We start from the raw sequence: 24,984 nt of genomic DNA, 5'->3' as shown, positions 1-24,984 counted from the left end.
TTCGGCAATGAAATCTCCTTCCATTCACAAATTGATCTGAAAAACTGAGTTAACACCTTTATTTTGCCAGCAGGAAGACTAGAGGGACTCCAGCAGAGCTTGTAAGCAGGAAATCCAAGCCCATAGCAAAACTTGCTGGGTTAAAGGACTTCATATCTGTGTAAACAGACCACAGACCTTAGGGAGGCACAGAGATTTCTGTGAAGTCCAAGGCCACGCAAAAGAGTTAGAAGGATTTTATGAAGGCTGCCTGCATTGCTGTGAAGAAATTCTGAGAAACTTCTACAGAGCAGAAGAGAAAAAGCCCTGCAAGGTAGCACAGCTCACATTTAAGATAAAATTAGTTTGAATACTCATTTGAATGTAATTGCTTCACAGGATAAAGTTTTTGTTGCTGTTTGGGGTTGGGGTTTTTTCCTATTGAATTTATAAAAGACCAGCAAAATTCCTAAGCCATAGGCACAGTTTGTGAGGCAAGAGAATTGACACAGCATGTCAAGAATTCAGAGGAAAGAAAACAACATCTAGGAAGAAACATGTAGAAATAGGTATGGAAAGTCAATGTGCTGCAGAGTAGCAAGCCTTTGAATAGCTGGGAAATATGGATCAAAGGTACTCCATTCTTATCCACATCAAACATATAAACTGCTCAGAAAAGCTGTAGTATATGAATATTTTAGCCTTGTGGCTTACAGTTGCCTCAGTTTCTATATTTGGATATTTGGTGACAAATGCAGTTTGGCTGTGGACTAACCCTAACTGAAAACAATCCAAGCACATGAACTGTAAAGATGAAATGTAAGATGGGGGAGAAGAAGGGGAAAGCACAGGGAAGAAAGAGTCCACACCCTTTGTATTCATAATATCCAGAAGAGACCTACAAAGTTTCTGGTTTTATGACCAGAAACCTATTTATTTTCTTTCACATTAAAATTCAGGCCCTGCCTAGCTTGGAAGATTGTGTTGACCAATAAACAAATTAATTCATCACAAGAGAGAAAAGCAAAATAACTCCCCAAAACAAACAAGGGAAAAAAACCTGGTGTACAAAAAGATGGTCACAACATTACTATCATAGCCCAGCTACTCCCCCACACCAGAGCAAATAATAATTTTCCCAGAACCTCTTTAGACATCTAGGAGCTAAATAATCTGTATTGGGAAAACTACTCTGGGAAGTCATAAACAGAACTTTTACCAAACCCTGCAAAAACCAAGTGCACAGGCACAAAATACATCCCCAAAAGAATTTATCACGTTAACCTGACCAAAGATGAGCAGCTGAATGGGAGGGGGAATTACACAAAAACTTGTTTAGGGTGGGGTTTTTTTTTTGCTTGGTTTTGTTCACACTTATTTAACGTCAATGATTGATTAACATTTTGGATAAAGGAGGTCTTTGTTAGTGATTCAGCATCTCCACCCCTTCAATTAAGGTGTTAAGAGTTCACACAAGTGCAGTGAGACTCAAGATCCCTAGACCCCTCTCCACAATAAAATCCCGACCAAAAAAAAAAACCAGATTAAAAAACAAAAACAAAACAAAACAAAAACACGCTTGCCCCACTAAGAAAATTCCAAAATCCCAAAACTAACATCGTTGCTAACTCCAAGTCAAAAAAAGAAAGATGCCTTTCTTTTGTTGTTTGAGGAGAGGCCAGCAAGGGAGACAGGGAAAGAATATGAGCCCTTGAGCCATTTTTATGCACTGAGTAAGAAAAAAAGGACACATTCATTAAAAATAATCTCTTTGGAGATCACTGTTAAAAGGAAAAAAAAATCCACACCGCATAACAGAGCCATCATGCCAACTTGTCCAAAATGGCTATAAAACCTCGGGAAAACAACCCCTGTAATTCAGGCAAGAAAGCAGATCCCTGTGGCATGGGATGCAGGCGTGTGCACTCCTGCAAGCACAGCTCCTCTGCCGCGGGACGGACACAAACAGACTCTGTGTGTGTGAGCCCCTGATCAACTTCCCGGTTCCACACCTGTAACACCCCACTTCAGCGAGAGACTGGCCGTGACAGACCTCAGAGAAAGCAGGAGAGAGGTAAACAAAAAGAAGTGGGAATAAAGCTGTTTAAGCATGTTAATTCTTTCATTTGATTTCATGTAATGCCTTGCCTAGCTTTCCAAGGGTTGTTATTGTAATATCTCGAGCAATCACTGATCAAATACTCCAACGAAACAGGAAAAAGAAATCTGCATCACTTTTTTTTCCTCATGCTTTTAAAGCTTGATACATTTAAGGATCCTTCAGAGCATCCAATGTCTATGTGGGCTTTTCACAGAGAAACCAAGGACAAAATACTTCCAAGGAAAATAAAAATGTGACTGGAACCCCTAAAAACAGAGAGAGCTGCCTCCCCCGCTTCCTCCAACTGTGTTTTGACAGAAAATCATCCAGTCACCAACAAGGAGGCTTAAGGAGCAAACTTAACTAGGCACAACCCTTTCTCCTCTGCCCAGACCAAGCAGAAGGTGTTACTTTACCAGGTAAGGGCTACAAGACTTGATGTTTCTCTCCCAAAAGTGAGGTTCATGGTTATTTCCAGACCAGCTTCACAGTCCATGTTAGGTCTGGCATCTGAAGAATAAAAGCATCTTTCCTTTTGCCTTGGTGGGCTTTGAATCACTCCACAACCAGCTCCCATCTGACACTTCTTTCATTTTTTCTTTGCAGCATGACAATTTTCTGATTTCTCATGTAGTTTACTATTAAAGCACTAATCATGTAATCATCCCACCTTAATATTTTACACCCAAATAGCAACCCACAATTGACTGTCACATCAGATTCTTCCCATCTGTCTCCTCATGCTTTGTCTACCCTCCCTGAGGAATATCGACCTTCCGTATCCCAAGCATTCCATCTTCAGAGGCCTTTTTAGAGCCATCACCTACAGAGAACCTGGGGACAGGGGGCTGGACAACACAAAAACACAGGGTTCTCTCTCATGCTAGAAGTGGAGCCTCGCTGCCTGCATGCATCCACCTGTCCCACCATTTCCCTAAGCATTTGGGGTGTCCACTATTCATTGTTTTTCTTATCATCTAACCCTTAACCTCATGAAACTTAAGATTAAGTCTCTCTTCCCCCCTGCAGCCAGTCGGAGCAGATTCCCTCTCATGCATACACACACACAGAGCCTCTCCTCTACCTAGTAGCAATCCTTCCAAATAAACACATTTCCCCTGCCTTGACAGATACTGCTCTTCCCCACAATCCCCATATACAAGATCCCCTCCCACACTTAGTATCCCAACTTACTAGTTTGATACTACAGGCTTAACTTCCCTGGATTCCTGCTCTCCTGATCTATCTACACTGCTTCCCAGCTCTGGAGCCCTACAATTTCCCTCATGACCATGTGCACCACCTCCCTCCTGCTGAAAGCACTTCCTACCTCATATTCTGGCTCCCAGTGCTTCGCCAATCCCACTCCCATATCTCTTTCTTACAATGACTCAAGCCCCAACTCCTCACATGCTTCCCTTCATGTACCACTCTCCCCAGCCAACCTCATACTCATTTCTTCACCCACCACCTCTCCACATTTTTCCTGCAGACGCCCATAGCTCAGTACTTCCTGCACCACAGCCCCCCATCCCTTTCTCACAGCAAGTCCCAGGTGATCTAATATCCCACACGCTATCTCCCACCCTCTCACTGCAGGTAGGGCGTGTATCCCACTCCATACATCCCTGTGCCCCAGCCCCTCACTTCATCCCAGCCACAGAGTTCACACACATAGCTCCCGCCCCACTTTTACACCAGCTTCTTTCTCCTAGGACAGTCCTCACTCCCAACCCAACAGCCCCTCCCTTCCTATGTCCCAGCCCCTCACTAAGACTGGAATCTCACAACCACCTCTCTAGTGCACCCAACACTGTCCTCTCCCACAGCACAGCCCGAAGGCACTTCACCCATCTCGGGACAGCACAGATCACCGCAGCGCTGCACCCCACAGACCGCAGCCCAGAGCACCCCACACACACAGCACAGAGCCCCAGCGCATCCCCCGCACCCCCGAGCATCCCACACATCCCTCCGCCAAGCACAGCTCTTGGAGCACCCCGTGCACCACACCGCGACCCGGGACAGCCCACACATGCCTCCTCCCAGCACATCCCCTACGGCATCCCATACATTCCTCCATATAGCGCAGCCCCCGGGGCATCCCCTGCACCACAACGCGAGCCACAGCATTCCATGTACCGCTCCACACAGCACAACACCCAGGGCTCCCAGTGCACCCCAAAGCACCCCACACATCCCAAGGAGAACACCTCCCAGAGTATTCCCTACGCCCCACACCTCCTTCCATGGAGCACAGCTCCTAGAGCATTCCCTGCTCCCAACGCGTCCCTCCATGGAGCGCATCCTCCAGGCATCCCCTGCTCCCCACGGAGCACAGCTTCCAGAACATCCCCCATGCCCCACACACCCCTCAGCTCCCACAGCATCCCCTGCTCCCCACACATTCCATGAAGCACGGCTCCCAGAGCATCCCCTGCTTCCCCACACATCCCTCCATGGAGCACATCCCCCAGGTATCCCCTGCTCCCCACACATTCCAGAGACCACAGCTCCCGGAGCATCCGCTGCTCCCCACACATCCCTCCACAGAGCACATCCCCTGCTCCCCGCACATCCCTCCACGGAGCACAGTTCCCAGAGCATCCCCTGCTCCCCTCACATCCCTCCATGGATCGCAGCCCCCCAGGCACCCCATGCAAACCCTGCGCTCCCCTGGCCGCCTCCTTTGGGGCACCTCGGGACCCCCCCCCAACTCCCGAACTTGGGGCGGGCTGTGCTGGTGCCGGTGCCCGGTGCCCGCCCCGCACTCACCGCGCTCAGCCCGGGGCCGGCGGGGGCGGCGCGGCGGCTCCGTCCCCCTCCCGCACACACACACAGGCTCCATTGTCCGCCGGCGCCTCCCCCCCCCCGCTCCCCGCGCACATGGTACCGCCCAGCGCAGCCCCTCGCGCCCGCTCCCCCCGCTCGCTCGCCCCCCCCCCGCCTTCTCCCCGCACCGGTTCTTCCCCCCCCCGCGCCCCCCTCCCGCCGCGTCCCGCAACCCGCGGAGAGAGAAATGGTACCGCCCGTCGCGCGCGCCCCGCCCCGGCAATGGTACCGTCCGCTACTCACTCGGCCGGCGGCGGGACCGCCTCTCGCTCCCCGCGCCGCGCAGTGGTCTCGCCCGGCCCCCCCGCCCCGCCTCTCCCCGGCCAGAGGGAGGGGACTGCGGCCCTTCCCCCTTCCCCGCGCGGTGGTACCAGCCGGGCTCTTAAAGAGACAGGCTCCCCTCGCGCCCGAGGCCCCGCCCCTTCATTAACATAGCCCGGCCCCCGCCCCGCGGCGGCCACGCCTCGTCCTCCCCTTTTAAAGAGACCACGCGCCCGGGGCTCTTCTTAAAGGGGCTGTCTCCCCCGTCACTCCTCCCCCCCCGCCCCATCCTCCACCCCAAACTCCCTTCCGCCGAGTCAGGCGCCGAGAGTGGCCCTCATTCCCCCGGTTCCCCGGGCGGCGGGACGGGCGTTCCCCATGCTCCTGGTGCCCGCCAGGTACCGCAGGGGAGGCGCCCCCGGTGGGGCCGGGGAGGGGCCCTCGCGCTCCCCCTGAGGCGGCGCGAGCGGGGGGCCCGCCCCCACCCTGCGCGCGCCCCCCCCCCCCCCCCATCAACGGCGGCACCCCCTTAACGGAAGCGGCGCGCGGGGCCCCTGAGGGGCCGTGCTCGCGGTGCCCCGGGGGGATGCGGGACACGGGATGCGGGATAGGGGATGGCGCCGCCCGGCCCCAAGCTGATGCCCTGCCCGCCCTTCTCGGCACCGGCCCGCCCAGGCCCACTCCGGTGCCGTGGTACCCCCCGCCTCAGCCTCGCTGTCTCCCCCCCCCCTCCCCGCCCACCGTGATGGGGGTTCCACGCGCCCTGGGGGCCCGAGGCGGCCACAGAGAATCGCCGCCAGCCCGATGGCACGGCTCGGGGGAGCCGCTGGACCATCGTGTAACGGCCCGGGCCGCTGGCACATGTCCCTTCCACACGTTTCTGAGGAACGCGGGATGAGAGCGGGGGGGGGGGGGGGGGGGGGGGGAAATTAGGGGAGGAGAAGCGCGTCCCTCCTCCCTTGGGGCTGAGCACCCCGACTGCCCACCCGCCGAGCGACCTGAGGGCTTTCTTCTGATGAGAGAAAGCGCCAGGATAAGCAGCAGCTTGGAACTGAACAGGGAGGGACCAGGCAGTAATGGCAAACAGACACAACCTATCAACTCCTAAAAATGCTCAAGGGCCCCATCCTGGACAAATGCTCCGTGTTTGGGGGATTAGACATCAATGTAGCTTGGTTTCAAACTGGCAGTGAAGAGTTTTGAAGATTTGTAGCAATCCCCCGCCCTTTTCAGTCTGAGACTTACTATGTGAAAAGACGGCTTTCAACATCCACTAATCCTTCTCCTTCACCTCCACAAAATGTTCTTAAAATGGGCGATCTCGTGGCTGTAAGGAAGAGGTTTCCAAGCCACCGGTGGCACACCGATGCAGCCGAACAGAGAAAGTCAGCGGATCAGTTTTGCTTATCCGCGCTGCCTGAATAACCTGTTTAGCCAATACAACATCAGTGAACAGAAATGCAGTGTCCTCCCTCCCCCTTTATCCTCAAACGACCCATTCTTTGTCCAACTCCCACTTTTAAGTAACTCAAGTCTTTGGAAGAAGACCCTCTTAGCGCAACATTCACGCTGGGCGTTGCTCTTGGCAGACAAAACCACCTCCTCTCTTTGCTCAGTCCTCAATCCCTTTTTCTCTTTTTGTCCCTCTCTTCTCCCCCCCTTGTCCCTGCCCACTTGCAAACACCGGTAAAGAACTCTTTACAGCTTCCTAAGCACTGCTACAGTAGCTAATTATCACCTCTTACCCCAGATAGATACTCTTCCTTCGGGGACATACTTCTTGACAGTGAGGTTTCAGCCCCTTCTGGTTTGCAGACCAGAGACCCGAAGCATTTCCCGCTGGACAGAGTTCCAGCCCACTGACACCTTTTCTAGACAAGACCCTGGGGCTACAAGTTCGCAAGATCCACGACCCGAAGGTGGAAATCTTTGGTCTCCGACAAGTCTTTCCATCCACTGACGCCAGCCCCACCTGCATCTTCCCAGTGATCGCGGCCGGCACCTTCCACAGCTGAAGTGTCGGTGAAACTGCAACCACCACCTTAGCTGCCATCGGTTCCACACTCTCCTCTACATGATGTTTAATCCTTGCCCATTTTTACATTGATACGGGTCTCTTTTAATGCAATACTTGCAATTCCTCCTGTCCTTCACGCATCCCACCATGCTGGCCAGGCAGCCCAGCACGGTGCAAGGAAGAGAATGTACCTCTCAACGCTTCCCACAGAAGATCCAGTCTCACTCTCACCGACACCAGGAACCCATCGTGGTTTGCTTAAAAGGAAGTTGTTTGCCCTGGGCAGTAGAGGCTGGGATTTTTCTAAGGAGCCTAAGGAAGCCAGGCACCCAACTTCCGTTTTCCAAAGGTACCTTTGAAAATGCTACTCTGAGCCTCAATCCCGACACATGCAACAGCAGTGATAAAATACATGGAGTTAGAGAACGGCCTTTTTTGTTCTCCTCCCTCCTCCGACCCAGTACTTCGCTGTCTGGTCCGTTTAGGGGTTAGACCGGGGAAAACGAGCACAAAATGCTACTAGTTTGCAGATGCTGTGGTTCCTCCGACTCCCCTCCCATCCCCCCGACCCCATCCCCCCACATTTCAAACAGTTATAAATGACTGTGCAACTCTGCAGGCAGCGGTCTCAAATAACCACACCAAGCCTCTCCCCTCCAACGGCTTTAAGTCTCTTCCTTCCTCTCTTTGGGGCTCCGGAGAGCAGCGATCAAGGTACTTTGCTTCACTCTCAAGAGTTAAGTTGCTGCTTCACCCACCACCTTTGGGAATCCGCCACAGCAGTGAATTCCCAAGGCTGTCCTTGAAGGGTTTTACCATGGGAACTGACAACAACAGGCTCCAAAACGATCCTAACTGGTTGTAGGTCGAGATTTCAGGTAGCAGAGCCCCAGATGGTGGGACCGTCCCCACCAGCCTCGAGAGCAGCCCCCTGTATTGGGGCCTTGCCCTCCCCCTTGGCCAAGATCATAAAAGCTGCCCCAGAGAAACCAGCTGTCCCGACTCTTTAGAGCACTCCGGCAAATCCAAGAACATCTTGGAAGCATTACAGCTCTCACCACACTGTGTACGCTCTCCTCACAACTCCCTGTCTGCAGCGAGGGCAGATCAGCCCGTCTATTCAAAAGCAAGGCCCTCTTCCATTAGAGCAAACCAAGCCTAAGGAAAGTTGCCACAGGAGCTCTGGTTCTTCGGAGCAGACAGATCAGACGAGATAGCCCAGCCAGCAAAATACATTTGCATGACACTTTCTGTACATGGTTCAGAGCATGGCACGCCTCGATCGCGGCTTTTATTCTCTTCAAGGGCCTGGCCCAGCAAACACTTAATTTTACATGTGTAAGTAGAGTTCCACTGAAGCACAATGGAGCTACTCATGCAAATAACATTGAGAGCGTGTAGGGCTGTGGCTCTGTTTCACTGTTCCATCTGCAGCAGACCCAGTTTTAGAGGATCCTGCCATGCTCTCTCAGTTATTGCTGCTCACTTGTGCCAGTTAAACTATTTATGTAGCTACATGCATAGGTGAGCTGTTTAAACGATCCAACTTTTTTTTTTTTTTAAAGCCCTACTAACAAGAACAAAACCTTAACACCAGATCAGCCCTGATATAGATTTCATCCCCAGAAGCAGCTGAACTGGCACAACTGGAGGAGGTGGAAACATCTAAGAAACAGGAACTTTTGAAGATGGGACTGAGGGAAGGTGAAATGGAGACATGGATCCTCAGTGTGTGAAGGCTGGAGACATTACCCTTTTCTGAAGTCACACCCTGCTCCTGACCATCGACAGTCTGAAGTGGAGCCTTCTCCAACCACACACACAGTCATTCCACGTGAAACACTTCCCCCTCAAATACAACAGTAGATTGGGCCTTTTCAATCAATGATGTTTAAAAAACCTTGCCTCAAGGAAAGCTGTCAGCAGTAAGAAGAATCTGCCAACAGTCCCTATACCCAGAATCACGGACGGGCACTTCTTGCAGGTAAAGGATGTCAACACCATGCACCATGTAGCCAGTACATTGCTGCTTCTGCAGTCACGGGATCCCTTGCTATCTTGCTATTAACTTCGACATGGCACATTTGGGCCATGCAAAGTGTCCCCTACAATTTAATTTTTTTCTTTTTTTCTTTTTTTTTTTTTTTTTTTTTTTTTTTTTAGTTTATGGGCTATTCTATCTCTAGCAACTCTGTGCTGAAATTGCATCACATATTTCCTGTCTGCCGAGGCAAGATTTCCCTCTTTCAGTGCGATTATAACCTTCCAGCAGGGAAGCTCCACTAACTCCTTAAGAGCTTTGCTCTCTACACTGCTTCCCGACCCGCATTCGTGTACACCTGCACAAAGTGGGTGTAAAACACCATCACTGTTGGAAATTAAGAACACACACCATTAGGAGGATGTTTTGCTTTGTTTGTTTGCTTTAGGTTTGGCGGTTTTTGCCCTCTTTTGTGCTCCCGTGTAAATGATCAGAGAAGCTGTGGGACAAGAGAGATCAGTCTCTATGAAACCATTTTCTTACAAGCTTTCAGTTTTACACTGCTGCATGCTCTAATGAGCCTACTCGAAAGGAAACAACCCATTTCTGTAAGGAATCCAGGTGATTATGGTTTGCATACCGCCGTGATCTCTCTGCATGGGCACAGGGGAGTTGCCTTCATGAATCTTGCTGCAGGACGAAGTCTAAAGCTGGACAGTGTGAAAGAAATGGGAAAGGACCACAGGGAGGGGTACTTTAACATCTATTGTTAACTTGGAAAAAAAAATCTTCTTTCAGAAAATCTTTTATTTATTGTAAATCATTCCTAAAAGATTAGGAAATCAGGCCTGGGGGAGGGGGAGAGATTGTTGTGGCTTTCTTTCTTGTTCAGTTTCTTTTAGTAGTAGACATTAACCCGAGTCTCCTCAGTTTTTCTGAGCCTCCATCCTGCAAACCATCAGAGAATATTTTTAACATACTTTGTGTGAACAGTCCCTCTGCATCCCATCGTGGGTGGGTCTTCACAGTCTCCCAGAGGAGGAAAATGCCTCTCTACTCACACCAATGCCAATTTCCACACACATCCCCCCAAAACACACACACATATGCAAACCCCACTTCTGTCCCCACTGCTGGTGAAAAAACTACCGGTAAGTCACCTACAGCAATGACTACTCTCCGGTTGGCTGCACAGGGCATGAAGCTGTGCTGGGAATGAGACTGGCTGATGGATCCGACCAGCACTGGCTGCACATCACCCCAAGGCAACAGTGTGCAGGTGATGGCAAGTTCACCTGGGCAAGAAAGACCCTGCTCTCACTTTCCTGTCTGCACTGAAAAGAGAGAAGCATTTGATGTCATGTTTTCCTGTTCACAAGAGCACCCAAACAATCTGAGCCTTAATCAGGTTTGGGCTGGAACATGGGACTGTGCCTGTGGTTAAAATATTCTTCTGGACATCCACAGAGACACAGAGTTGATCTGCCCACTTGAAGACATTATCTCCCATTAAAAACTGTGATGAACAAATCCCATGTTTTAACAGATTCCAGTTGCAGGATGCTCTTGCCCTATTTAGAAAGTCTTTTCTCAAGTCAATAAGCAGGTATGAAGCAAGTATCATGCAGCCATAGAGATAAATGCTCAGCTCTATCTCCTATGATTAAAAAAAAAAAACAGGGAGAAGAAAAAGAGAGAGAGAACAGATACTGATTCAGAAGGGAAATCAGGTAAACAGAATCTGGGGAAGCATATGCTCATGCAACACATGAAAAATATGAATTCATACCAAACAAAGGTGGGAAATTTTGGCACAGAGAAGACTTCAGAACCAATGATTGCACAGGAATACTGCTTCCACCACACTGTCCCCATGGTTTACAGGGAACTGCTAACACACACTGAGTGCTGTGGTCCTGCCAGGAGAATTTGTCTTTGGAATTGCCTGACCCTTGAGTCTTTTAAGATTCTCAGCCATGTCTTTACACTCCCTTTGTATGTGTATGGCCATCTTTGACATCAATGAGGAAAGACATGGCAGCAGCTCACAAAATTGCCAAACTCACCTCCTGCTTCCTTTCAGTCACCTGCTGAGCCTGGTACAAGCCACCAAGCCCCCTTACACAGCCACACAGCCACGTTCTCTGTGCTGCCTGCCCACAGCACCAGGGCACACATGTGCACCTCCACGGTGTAAAACCGAGCAAACAAAATTTCATTCCCAAAGCAACATTTCTGAGAAAGCCACGACCAGATGAAGAAAGCACCTCTCATTAGAAGCATCCTTCTCACAGGATAAATAGGCAGCTAAGTCTGCCCTCAGACAGACAGAAGAAGTCATCTGTCGCCAACACATACAACAGCTCTCCTGACATAACAGGCTTTTTGTGCCTTCCAGCACTGCTCCTCCAGCATCCAGCTGCTCAGGGTACCCGCCTGCTGCACAACAGGCCAGCAACATGGACAGATTCCACTCATGCTGCCCTTACAGGCAGCACTGAGCGGTCTGAGGGTAAAATTTTGCTCATGTCTCTCCTTCAAGGCTATGAAAAAATAAAAACAACTTCAGCATGAATTCCCCTCTAGACTGTGCACAAAGAAACCAAGCCCCGCACTGTACCGCAGACTGGCCCATTAAAGCGAATGGTTAAATTCTTGCTATGAAAAAGTAGGCGTTGTTGTCTGTTTTGCGAGGCAGAAATCAATATTCCCGCCTCCTCTCCTTCTGCTATTTCACCTTGAGACACTCATGCTCAGTTAGATGAGATCTGAGTCTTACTCACTGTTACTGCAACTTTTCTCTTTCCAGCATTTCACAGGGTCACGGGTGTTCTTGGAGTCCTAACCTGCCTGTAATTTACCACTCAGCTCCCTAAACTGATCACCACTGGTGACTGAAGTAGTGACTGATTTTCCTTCCAAATCACACCACTGCAGCCATTTCTAACTATCTACACCCTCTATCTCCATCATTTTCCTCCCTGCGTCCTCCAATAACAACCCTCTTTCTGCCACAGCCTCTCTCTTCTCCGGACCCCTATAATTCACTCCCTGGTGCTAGCCTCTCCCGTACTGTGGCCATCTTGTAGAAATTATGTTTTACTGTGAAATGCCCCTTCTGCTCTCACTCTCCCTCTAATCTAACTGTGGAAGGTAGCTTGGTTTAGTCTATAAATTTGGGGAGTGGGAGGTTGCGCAAGGGGGGAAGGACCTGGGTGACTGATGCTCAGCCCAGGCAAGCCTGCAGCAATGTTGGCTGGGGAGAGACAGGCAGGGGAAGATAAGCCAGTACCATACCTCAACAGCTGCTCCTTCAACCAGGTTTCCCTGCGGCAGTTCAGATCCAGGGCCTGGACCGATTCCCACAGATCAGGTAGCAATAATGCCAGGCTGACTGGGCTGTTCTGATGAGCCCTCTTGGATGCAGCTCTGCCTACAATCATGCCTGCCTCTGTCACCTAAGGATTAGACAACTGCAATATGGTCTGTTTGGCACCATGCTCTAAATCCATTCATAAACTGAAGGCAGTGCAGAATTCAGCGCTCAGTTAGATAAGCCATGTCTCTCACCCACGATCATTCTCACATTTGTGCTCCATTTTAATGCCATCTGACCACTGGCTCCCAGACAGATTTTAACATGTTCCTCTTGACCTCTAATGCCTCACAACGCAGAACCCTTCCCAGCAGACATATCACCTCTTGTATTTCCTAGAAGCTGAAAAGACACCAGGTACTCTAGCACAGGTACCTAGGAGAGTAGAGTTGAGGGTTGTTCAGTCTTTAGTTTGCCATTGTTTGCTGGTGACAGTCTGATGAAACTGCTTGAGTTATAATGAAGACAGTTTTCATTATCTGTCATTTAAAAATGTCAAGGGAGCTTAGACTGAATGGATAGGTGAAACCTGTTATTTCAAACAGCTTTTGAAGAAAGAAATACATTTCAAAAGTACCAGCCACTGATTTTCAGGTGTTATACCAAAATTACATAAAACAGAGAGATGCCTCCAAAGAAAACATGCAGATTTCCCCCCTTGCTCTTTGGTTTAGACATTGGCTTATCATCAGTATGGTGCTGACTTTCTCCTGCAGTAATCACTAGCTTTCAGACCTGCATGGTCTTAGATGATAGAGGACAACACCAACAAACCCCAAGACTCTTCATTATTAGAGGGCACTCGAGAGTTTTGGCTCAGCTATATAAACACTTCACTCTTGTTCTTTTCCATTTTTACTTATGCACTTTTATGGTGCAAACTGTGGACCACTTTAGCAACAGATGTCATGACTGGACATACTTCTGCCCAAACATTTTTTGCTAGTCCCTCTCCGCTAGTGGTGCTGGCCTCTCACAGCTGAACTGCAATAACAGACTGCGTGAATGTTCCTAGTCCATCTGAGCACAAAATCTGCCATGCTACCAGGCTATTCCCCAGCAGGAATACATCTGCTGACAATACCTGCCTTGCAGGTCCTGAGAGACACCTAGGACAGTATGCTTCTTTCCATCTATACCCTTTTATTTCAGCCAAGGGGCCAGCCTTGGTAATGGAACTCTGATGGGACACTCACTGTGCCTTGACCTGCTTACAACATGGGCTGTTCCTACACACAACCTGCATCTTTTGCCTGCCCTCTCCATCAAACCAAGACAAAATTAATGCCAGCAGTCCATCCAGCATGCAAGAAATGCAGGTAATATCTGCATCTTATCTGTCTTTAGAAATCACTTGTATTTTTGGTAATTGCTTTTATTTGAGCATCCAGCATCAAAGAGTGTAGCAAGAATCTCCTGTAAATATTTAAATGCTGAAGCACAGATACCTTCCACTTTAGAATCCGGTAACAGATTGCTGCTACTCTGTCCAGTGACACAACTTCACCCTGCCTGGATCCCATGCAAGTCAGCTGGCTTCCTCTTCCAAGTCCTTATTTCCCCCATGAGCAGAGACTGAAGTGTCTGTCCCCTGGGTGTTCCTGCTCTTCTTGGTGGTGTATATGATGTTCCAAACTAGAATGATAATGAGGAAGGAGAGAAGAACTGAGCCTTAGGATGGTGGCTTCTGAAAGTCACAGATGTGAGGAAGAAATAAAGAGCTGTTCTGAGACCTGATAATTCCAATGTCTTGTTTCCATTAGGACAATGTTTCCCAGGCATTTACTTGAGTCATCCTTACAAAGTGTCTCCCAAAGAAAAGGGTTTATGTTCCTGGCAACATGTTCCAAAAAACCACGTTCACAGCTCCCTGCTGCCATAAGCAAGCACAACTCCAATGATTTCAATAAAGCTGCACTTTCTGTGGCCCTAAGGCTATAACACTACAGCAAACAAAGCCAAATTCCATAAGCCAGATGCTTTAAGGTCTGAATACAAGTCTTCAACATCTTACAGATACAATCCACCAAAAGATGGCTGAGCCCACTATCAGCTGGCTCTCACTGAGATGTTTCAGCCACCAGCAGAACAAGGACCCTAGGGCCTCATCCTGGGGCACAGAAATGGCTGGTGGACACCACCCTGCTCCTTGAGAGGGCAGTGGTATCTCGCTCCTCTAGGATCTGTGCTGGGCCAGCACTCTCAGCCTTCCTACTGAGTCCTCTGCCCTCTCCAAAAAGAAATCCCTGTTCCCCACTCTAGTGGCCACAAGGATGAGTTTGAGAAATGAAATGCTGACACCAAAAACAAATGATCTTACAATATCAGCAGCTTACCAATCCGGTCTCTTCATCTCCCCATCATACAGCTTGTTTTCCCTTTACATCTAAAACATCCCAACAAACACCACTCAGTCCAAGGAAGGGCCAGCTTGAGGCTCTTGCCAGATGAGGTGTGGGATCCACTGGCACATAGTGAAAGCAGACCCATGGCTCAGTTGGATGATAATGCACATCCTGGAGTAATAAGGATGTGCTGCGGGATAGTTGCGCAGGACTGAGTGAACACAGCAAATGAATGGTCTTTCCAGCTTCAGAAGTGGTCCCTGAAGAGCAGCAGTAAGGGACTCTGGCTTGATAGAATAGTCAGGGGAATGTACTGCACAGCTCCAGTGAGTAATGCTGAAAATCCATAGGCAAAGGAAACGTTTTAAAACAGAGGAGGAAAATCTACTTGAAATCAATACTGTGAAGGTCTCTAAAAGGAAACACTCTGCAAAAAAGGACACATTTGCCACATATAAATCTTTAATGATATCTTGTAGTTTTAACAAAGCATTAAAAACCCAAACAAACAGAAAAAAAGAAACCTCAGTTGCTGTAATACACCTGAAAGAGCAAATATCCTCACATGGCAAAATATGATTTTCACACCTGGTAAATGAAATAACTCTACTGCATCCCAAGGCCAGGGTTAGGGTCTAAGGTGAGCTGTTAATGGAAGGTTAGAGACCACAAAACGGCCCTTCAGGGAGCACCTTTCAGATGCTCTTTTCATGTACAGCAGTGCACAGTAATCAGAAGGCAGTGGCACCACATACTGAAGTCACTGTCACTGACAGTGGTTCTAACTGTGCAGGCACCAGTTGATAGCTTGGATTAAGATAGCCAGCTCACGTGCCCATGCTCCTCTGACTCAGGAGAAGGCTCATGCTCTTTCTTGTAAGAGCAATCCTGTATTCTTTCATCTCCCTCCTGGCATGCCTTCTGCAGCACACCAGGGTTAACCACTCACCCTCTTCTCTCAGAAGAGTGAAGCTGCAGAGCTGAGACAACAAACTTTGCAACTGCATACAGCTAAAGCCTCTGCACCATTAAAAGAAAAGCAAGCACAGAAAAGCAAGGAAAATCCTGATCACAGGCCATGCTGGTAGGAACCCAATGACAATCAGAATCTGTCCTGTATCAGCATGCTGGATCCAGGCAGGATGGAGACACAATTTGCCAATCATTCAGGAATATGAGAGAAGTGAGGCCTGTGGGGAGCCAACAAGCCCCAGAGGTACATACAGATATTTACAACAAAAAATCCAAGTGGAATCAGCAGAGGAAGAAGCACAGAGAAAAACACCACATGAACTAGCACCAACCAAGACACATGGCCTAACAAGACGATTTAGAGTATCTGGCTCCATAAATTAGACTGTGATTCCCAGATCTTTAGCTCCCAGCTCCTGCTGATTTCTGAGTATAAAGGGGATGTTTGTCACTCCCAAGATCAGACGCCAGCTTGAATGCCTTTCAAGAAGTACACAGATGAGCATGTTCCTAGGGAAGAACGAGCTACAGCTATGCCTTCAAACGAGCACAAGGAGAACCTCCTGCCCACAGACAGGAAAGTGGTAACCTCCTTCACTTCCTTTGTGGCTTTAACCTAAACCACAACTCCTCCCTTTGGGTTAGAAGTCTCTTCCACTCATTCAGATGTTTGTCAGCTTGTCTCTCTAATACCCAGCATTCACCACTGCCACATAGGGAAAAAAACCCCAGCTCTCTTCTTTTTTTTGTCTCTCCCACACCCCTTTTACAGTTTCTTCCCTAAACAAGAATGGCTTCAATGCATGGGAAAGCAAGCCTAAACTACAGCTCTTCAGGCACAGGCACAGAAATTAGCAATTGCAACATGAGGGGGCAGGGAGAAAGGAGACGTTGGCATACAGGCTACACCAACATTTGGAAATGCTGGCAGTGAAGAAACATTGCTGCCAGCGGGAAGAGTGATGCCAAAATAACTCACAGGGCTTTTCCATGAGTGCAAGCACTCTTTCCCAGCCCAGGGTGCAACATCCTTCCTGCTACCCAGGAGAGCTTCAGAGCATGGATGAGGTATTGGAAGCGAAGGGCAAAGAGGGGTGAGCACAGGGAAGAGCTGTGGTGCCACTGGAGAGGCCCTCTCTTTGTCCATGCATAGGGAGGTGAGAAGAAGAGGCCCCATGATCCCCAGTGTGGGGCAGGGAGAGGTGGCAGCTCCCCCTCGGAGATCCCATCATCTGCTGAATCGAGGCTTAACGATGTGACAAACAGTGGCTCTCACCCAAAACACTCCCGGTCCAGAGGCTTAACCTTATTACATCCAGGTGATACCGCGGGTTTTAGAGACAGCAGAGCCTTTTGGAGCAGTTTTTGGAGCAGGCATTTTTTGCTACGTGCCTTTACCAGGTAGTTAGGGAGGTATTCAGTGGGAAACCTCTCCCACAGCTCCCATTGCAACACACAACCAGGCAGGCACACACGGTGCTGGGTGATGCAGTCACTCCCTTGCCACCTGCCACTCCCAGGACAGTTCAGGACTATGTAGTGTGAAAGAACAAGCTTTTTATTCCTTGAAGATTTTCAGAAATTTCAAATAACTGTTCTATATCTGATCAGGTTAAAAAAAAAAAAAAAAAAAAAAAAGTAGTTTTCAAAATTTCTACCTAGAAACTGACTAAATGAATTAAATGTAAGGTTTCATTTTACCTTCTTGAAGTGTTTCATTTTGACAGCTTTAAAATTTTTCTACATTTTTTTCCAAGATGAAACACAAAACTGGAATCAACTTTTCCTGAAAATAGCAACAATTCTGGCAAATCAGCAATTTTCTAAGAAAAATTATCTCTGGAGAAAAATCCTAGCAAAACCTAGTTCTGTTATTTCCTCCCAACACCACACCAGAATATGCCTCCATGGTGTAATTTTCCCTTAAGTTTCATAGCAACTCTGATTCAGACATATTGCACACACATATATTAGAATATGCCTTTGACATCACCAGCACAATGCAAAACAGTGTATATACAATATGGCCAAGCAACGCTGCTATGGAAACCCTTGCTTTGAATTCCCGTGTATGGGGTGTTCAAATTCTTATCATTAATATTGCTTTAGCAGAATTCTGTGTACTTTATTTGCTCAAGTCATCTCCTTCCTTCTGGGAGGACTCTCCCTTCTGGAAATAAAGATGTTTTGGACTGCATTCCTGGTGCTGCCACATTCACCAGCTCCATGAGCTGCAGCAAGAGAAGTAACTGAACTGTGCCTCAGTTTCTGCAGCCTCAGTTTCTGCAGAATGGAAATAACATGACGTGTTACTTCAGATGTGACTCGAATGTGCTTAGAAATCCTTTGTGACAGCCAGAGGATACATGCATTCCTATTTGTTACTTTCTGTAGGCGAGGAGTTACTGTCCTCTACAGACCTATGCTGATGATCTCTCTATGTTGGAGAACCAAATCAGGAAGTACAGTCGCCCACTCATGTAGCGAACAGATAAGTAATAAAGCAGCACACTTGCCAACTCCTAAGGAGGTGGTTTCTTAAAAAGACATAGGAAGCTTTCGTGTTTTGATGCTGACTAATTTCAGAAAGGTCCCATTATCACTCTCTTCATTTTAAACTTCTTCAAAAAACATGTTTACCTGATATTCTGAAGGGTCTTCTGCTAGGGAAGATCAGACCAGCCAGACTGAAGGAAACACTGCTGGAAGAGGACTCATTGTCTGTCCATCTCCTCCAGTTGCCAGGTGTTCCTGGTGGCCCTAGCGTACCTTCCAGGTCTCACCTCGACAAGGAGAGGACACTGCAGCCAGCAGTGGCCATCTGAACCTGTGCCAGCTGCATCCTGGGACGTATGGCACCACCTCTCACAAAATCTGAGCAGAATGTGCAACCTAATAAGCATCACCCAGCAGCCAAACTCACCCCTGCAATCCAGTGATCGCAAATGCAGATTAACTTGCATTTGTCTGATGGTGTAATTGCCAGACTGCACATTCAAATGAGTATTTGTTTAACTGTGTGATACACAGATAGAGCTGATACACTTGAGGCCAAATTTACCCCTGTTGTAATTTCCCTAACTCCAGTAGCAATTACTCAAAGGACTAATTTGGCCCACAGTGTTTCCTAGTACATGTGATTCATCATTTCTTTCCTATAACAAAGAATAATACACTGTTTCAATCAGTGGTGATGTCCTGGCCTCCTTGAGGCTGCCGGACTCCCTGCTTAATCAGACATAAAACAAATCACTTGCAGAGGCAGAGGCGTACAAGCATGCTTTAATTACAATATTGTAACACCAATTAGAGATCTATCTAATCGAGGACTCAGTACTTCCTACTCGAGTATTACTCCCATGTTGGGATAATTACTGCTAATTAAGCTTGGAACTAATTAGGCCAAATGATCTCATTTATACCAACATAGATGACTTCTAGGAGCTCACACACACACAAAAAAAAAAAAGTCCAAGCGTGATTTTATCATTCCTGGACCCATCAGCACTTCACTTTCAAAATGGACTGTCCTTTCCCAATGGATAATCCCTGCTAGAACTCAAGTCCCAGATCTCAGATGATCACACGTTCTCCCAAGGTGGAGAAACACTCTCTGAAGGCATTTCAGTTGGTTGGCCCACGTCACCTTCTATTCTAAATGACACAGTGGATTAACAGAATCGTGTCCCATCATTGCCTGGTTAATTCCAAACCTCCAGGCCACTCTCACACAGTTGTTGTTACAGTTCTCAGTGCACTTAGCACTGCTCACACCCCCAGGATAGCTGCACACAATAAGGAGGTTTGCTGAAGGGTGTAGTGCAATGTTAAGACAATAACTGAAAAATAAAACCCAAAACAAGTCTTAAACACGCCAACAGTCACAGGCACTTGTTGAATGATTTGCATCAATCCTGCTTAAAATTAGATAAAATACCACTCAGTAATGGTAGCTCAGCTGTGCTGTAAGTGATGGCTGAGGGCAGGGGCTGACTCTGGCTAATGGACTTTGTGCTACAGGACTTCCCATGTTCACAGTGTGACTGCATCTAACAAAGCAGGCTTCATACTGCAGTCAGAAAAATAAAGGACAGCCCATGAAGCTGTGTTTATGTTGCAGTTTCTCCTCCTCCCCTCCAGCCCCAAAATTCTGCACCAGCTCAGCACCCAGATTCTCAGGTTGACATGTCACCAAGGCAACTTCCATTTAGACCTGCTCATGGCTCATGGAAACAAGACACAAGCAGTAAGGAGGGTGTTTCCCGCCCAATGGCTGAACGTGGTGGGGTAAAAAAAACCTTAAAAATAAAACCTTTACATTTTGTCTGGGTATTTTGGTGACTATGAGTTAGATTCTCACCCAAAGACAGCTTGCACCAATGGCATGATTTCCTCCTCCAGTATAGGCCGATTTCAGATTCATGGCCGAGTGAAAGAATGCCACCTACCAGAACAGCAGTCCAACCTCTCTAAATGACCTGACATCTTGCAAATGAAAGGAAGGACCAGGATCCAAGAACTGGCTGGGGGCACCTATCCTGGCACCCATCTGTCTGCACTATGAACTTCACAAACCTACCTAGTCTCCTGCCCCTGGGTACCTCAGCACCTCTGCTTTGCCCGTTTCATCTGCAGAGGCTGCAACCAGCAGGTCTGTGTTAACAGACACTACAGGTAACTCAGGAAGGGTTCAGTTACAGTCACTGCACATCCTTTCTTCCAACTCCTGCCTCAAAATCAAGCCTTATAGGACCCACTTCAAGGTGCAGCATTGCTTCCTCCTTACTTCTGGCTTTCTCTCACCAGCTGCCTTTATTACTCCTAAAGCTTCCTCCTAAACACATCATTTTCTCATGCTTTCTTGTACCTCAGGCTGGAATCCTGAAGCTGCTGAACCCAGGAATTCACCATTGTCTCCAGGTCTTCTTCCAGCCTGCCCCTTTATCCTCACAGCAATCATTGTTCCCTGGTGAGTCACAGGCACCCCCCCCCCCCCCCTTCTCCCCTCCAAATGCCTCCTGAACAATCTTCTCTTTTCCAAAGCCTGTCAAAACTGAGCCCAGCAGGATTCCCTACACCAACCTGACCTGGTTACAATACCTCCTGGAACTGATCCTCCAGCTGTCTGTGAAATTTCTGTAGAAGTGCCACTTCTTTATGCAGTACCATTAGCAGAAGTCTAATAAATAATGCACAGGAATAACACAATCCCCAATAAACAATGTACCGCTTCTTCTCCTATTTTCTTAAGTGAGCAACATGGATCCTAAATCTGATCTCCCCCTCCAGTTGTTACCCAATCCTCATCTTAGCTACCAAACTCTCTCCTCCCTCCCCTAGCAAGCCTGTCATTCCTTTCTTCCCAGCTACCAGAGGCTTCGCTGCTACCTCCTCCAGCCCAAATACACTGGCAGACATGAATGCAAGCGTCTACACAACACAAATGCAAACATCCAGGCACGTCTCAGGTTGCATGTTGAAAATGCACATTTCCATACACTGCAGTAGCGTATGGAAACATGTGCACAGCCCACTGAATATCATATTTATTTGGGTATCTGCTGGAACCCCTGAAGGAAGAGGTGAGTTGGAGGAGATCTTCTAATGAAAACAAAATCACTGAACCCAAAGTCTGGGCAAGACAGTGGTAGATATATGATCAGGGCAGTCTTCAGCAGAAGCACACATTGGGCCCAGGGGGCCTCTGAATGGCTTCTTTAGCGTTAAAAGGGAGGAATTCAGGAGCTTTAGATCAGAAGTATATCCCAAACGGGCATTAGACTCTAATAAATAAGGTGCTTTACACTGACTGAGTGCCAGAAACCTCTCAACATCCTCCCCATGGTCTGCATACAGGCATCTCTGCAGTCGCTGGTGGTTTGGATGGCAGAAACCAAGCAAACAATCTCCCCATGTCACAGAGGAGGCAAGGGAAGCAATATCCTGCTAAAGGAACATCAAGCCACAGCCACGACAGAAAGCACCATGAATTTGGTGCCTGCTGTCTGTTTGTAGGCACAAAAAGCCTGTTTTCCAGCTCTAATTTGGGGTTGCAGTAAATCCTTCAGGACAGGCACTGTCTCTTTCCAGGGTCTGGGCAGCACACTGCACGATGGGACTCCAGCCCCATATCAGCACTTCAGCATGCAGTGTACAAATATTTACTGTCACCAGCAGCCTGCAGAGAGAGACTGTCTCGGATGGACCTCCCCAGGGGCATCTGCGGAGATGATGGAAGTCTGAGTCAGTGACCTAAGACCCAGACCTGGGGAGCTCACTGCAAGTAACAGTTCAGCATGTCCTCCTTCTAGACAGGTTCCCTTTTTTTCTAACACTCACTGATTTGGAGGTTTTAGCACTTTTTTTTTTTTTTTCAGAGCAAATCCCATAATCTTATCCAGGGTCTGCATACGCGCAGAGCTGGTAGCCAGCCCTGCATGGCCCTAAATGGTCAACCCTATATTTGAAAACAAGAGGCAAAAAGCACAAAGAAACACACACAGGCAAGAAATAAACAAATTCTCATTCTCCCAGCACACTAGCCATGGGAAAACATGCAGGGTCCCAGCAGCAAGATGGCAGGAGTGTGGAGATGCTGGCCCTGTCCCCTCACATCCTGAATATCTGGACTGGTTCCAGCTCCTTTTACAAAAGGAAAGCAAAGGAGCTGCTGCTTACTGCAGGCAGCTACCAGGTTCATAACCTCAGCCCTCCCAGGAGCTCAGGCTCTCACTGAGTAAGGCAGGGACACATACCTAAGTCAGAGGTTTAGAAACAAGATGTATTTATTTGTTATTATTTTCAGTTATCTGAGCATGGTAAAGGTCAGAACACTTATCTTCTGGGGTTGGTTCCTGCTACCACTCATGTGGTTCAGAACCAATTGAATGATTTTCTGCATACTTCTCAGGCAGAAAAAAAAAAAAAAATCCAAAGGGAATGAAACCTGATACAGGGCATTTTCTAAAGAGGATCTGTGGGAAACAAGGATCCACCGCAATGGGAGGAAGGGCTTGTGGGCATTCCTGGGTACCTCCTCCCCAGTCTCTGTTACACACAATGAAACATGAATAAAGATGACTGAGGAGGCCACAGCTTTTTACCTACATTTAAGCCTCAGCTGATTATCAAGGACTGGAGAGCACAGTATCACCTATGTGATACTCCCAGAGCTGCATTTTGGGTGACAAGATTCAAGGACATAGCTGCATATCCTGTGCCCTGTGCACCGGCTGCTCCATAATCTCCAAGATTAATTTATGCAAAACATGGGAAGATGTGCTTTTTCCTTTTGCAGTGAATGACTTCATTAACCTTTCAGTAGCTTGCCAATAGTGAAGTAGAAGCAATGGGAAAATCACACTTCTGGGAAAAGGGGACTTCTGCCATGTAGCTAAGAGCACATACCTGGGAGAGGCCAGAGACCAGCAAATGATGGACCCTGGTTTAGGAATCTGCCTTCCTGTTCTGCTCTCCCTCACACCCTCCAGTCTGTGCCCTGCTCTTGCAATGGTCCTCCTCCCCTGGCTTCTGACAGCTCAGGGCATGACCAGGGAGACAAGGAAGCCAGATGGGAAGGCAAATGAGGCAGAGGGTTTTAGACAGAGTCTGGAGAGAGACCTAGCCCAGAGGCAGAGCAGGAGGGAAAAAGCAGGTAAAACAGGTGAAGCAGGTATGGAGAGGGAGAAAAACGGCTGTGGGAAAAACGGGAAAAGGTGCACAGCACCTCACATGAAGCACAAGGGAGATCATCCAGTACACTAAGGAAGGGTCGGAGTGCTGCAGAGACAGAAGGGAGAAATCAGGAACTGTCTGGTCAGAGGAACTGAGGGTCATGACTTTAATGAGTCTGGGACTGAGTGACACTTGGCAGGGGGAAATGTGCTACCCAGGAGTAGAGCTAAACTCCACTGGGGGCTAGAAAGTCACCATGCCCTGTTCTGTAGGACACTGGATGAACTTCAGCATGTGGCCATCTCCTTGACTTCTTTGTGCCTTGCTGTCAGGAACACCTCACGAGCCCTGATTTGGCTGTCTCTCCCATCAGCCTAGATGCAGCCACCTCTTCCCCTGCCCTGAGAAAGAGACTTCTACATGCCCTATGTCCCCTATGTGGGAAAAAAAACAGAGTCCATGATATAAAGAACCCACCATTTTTAAATTGCTGCCTCTGGACTTGATCCTTGCAGCCAAAATCCTGTCCCTGAAGAGAGGTGGTTAAACACACCACAACCACCCTGGCTGACTTGGAGGAAACTCTATCCCACATCAGACAGTGGGATAGCCTCCTCCTGAGATCAGGTAGCTCTCTCAGGCAGATGGGAGAGGGGTTCTCCCTAAGGCAGTGACCCTGTTGTTCCTGTCCTGTTACAACAGCAGGACACTAAGCACAGGTCTCCCAGGAACATAGCACAGTTATGACCTGCTGGGCACTGGCTTGTGGGCTCAATGCAACTCTCCATCAAGATGCACAGGGCTTCCCAGACCTTTGGTGCTCATCCTCTCCTTCTTCCATCATGGCTTTCCCTGGCAGAGCATAGGGCCCTGAATTCAGCTGGAAGTGACACATGGGACAGTCATCCTCTCAACAACCAGAGATGTCAACAGGGGACAGTCATCCTCTCAACAACCAGAGATGTCAACAGGCAGCCAGGCACAACACAACCATGTTTTCAGAACAGAGTGTCTAGGGCCAGGGGGAAGTCAGGGGAATGGGAATAGGACAATGGGACCACAGAAAGTCACAAGGTCATGTCCAAGGAGGTGTCAGGAGACAACATTTTAGACTACAGACTTCATCAAGCTTCCAGGCAGAAACAAAGTGCTCAGACATTAAAGTGACAACTGTGCTGCAGCTCAGAACGGGACTCGAGGCAGCTCCATCCAGAGCCAGCAGCACACACATGGAGGGAATCTCACCTTGCTCCCTCAGAGGGCAACCCCCACCCTGCTTGGCTGGCCAGGGCTGCAGCAGGGGGCTGTCCAGCTGATCCCACACCCTGTCCTTCTCCCTCAGGCCTGGTCAGCCAGCCCTGCCAGCAGCTCCCAGACAGCCAGGCCGCAGGGACACGCAGCAACAAAAAGGGGTCCGCGGTGGAGACACACATAAGGGAGGAATTT

At 48.5% G+C, this 24,984-nt stretch overlaps 1 protein-coding gene across 10 annotated transcripts in view; it reads right to left on the bottom strand.

The window, feature by feature from the left end:
* The window catches only part of BCL9 (BCL9 transcription coactivator), a 61,572-nt gene that overhangs the window by 27,698 nt on the left and 8,890 nt on the right, over window positions 1–24,984 (bottom strand). For 2 of the 10 annotated variants that reach the window (XM_038135978.1, XM_038135970.1), the window contains exon 1: window positions 4,856–4,922. The exons of 2 other annotated variants lie outside the window; for them this stretch is intronic. The gene's annotated coding sequence lies outside the window, so the exon portion shown is untranslated. Of the gene's footprint in view, window positions 1–2,496; window positions 4,416–4,855; window positions 4,923–5,106; window positions 5,126–5,155; window positions 5,227–24,984 lie in introns of those variants that run through there. 6 more of the 10 variants (XM_038135910.1, XM_038135944.1, XM_038135899.1 and 3 more) reach the window with 6 other exon arrangements.

Source organism: Motacilla alba, chromosome 1, assembly GCF_015832195.1.
Source record: "Motacilla alba alba isolate MOTALB_02 chromosome 1, Motacilla_alba_V1.0_pri, whole genome shotgun sequence".
NCBI lineage: Eukaryota > Metazoa > Chordata > Aves > Passeriformes > Motacillidae > Motacilla > Motacilla alba.
Note: the sequence above shows the minus strand (reverse complement) of the source record. Positions and strands in the feature narration are given on the sequence as shown.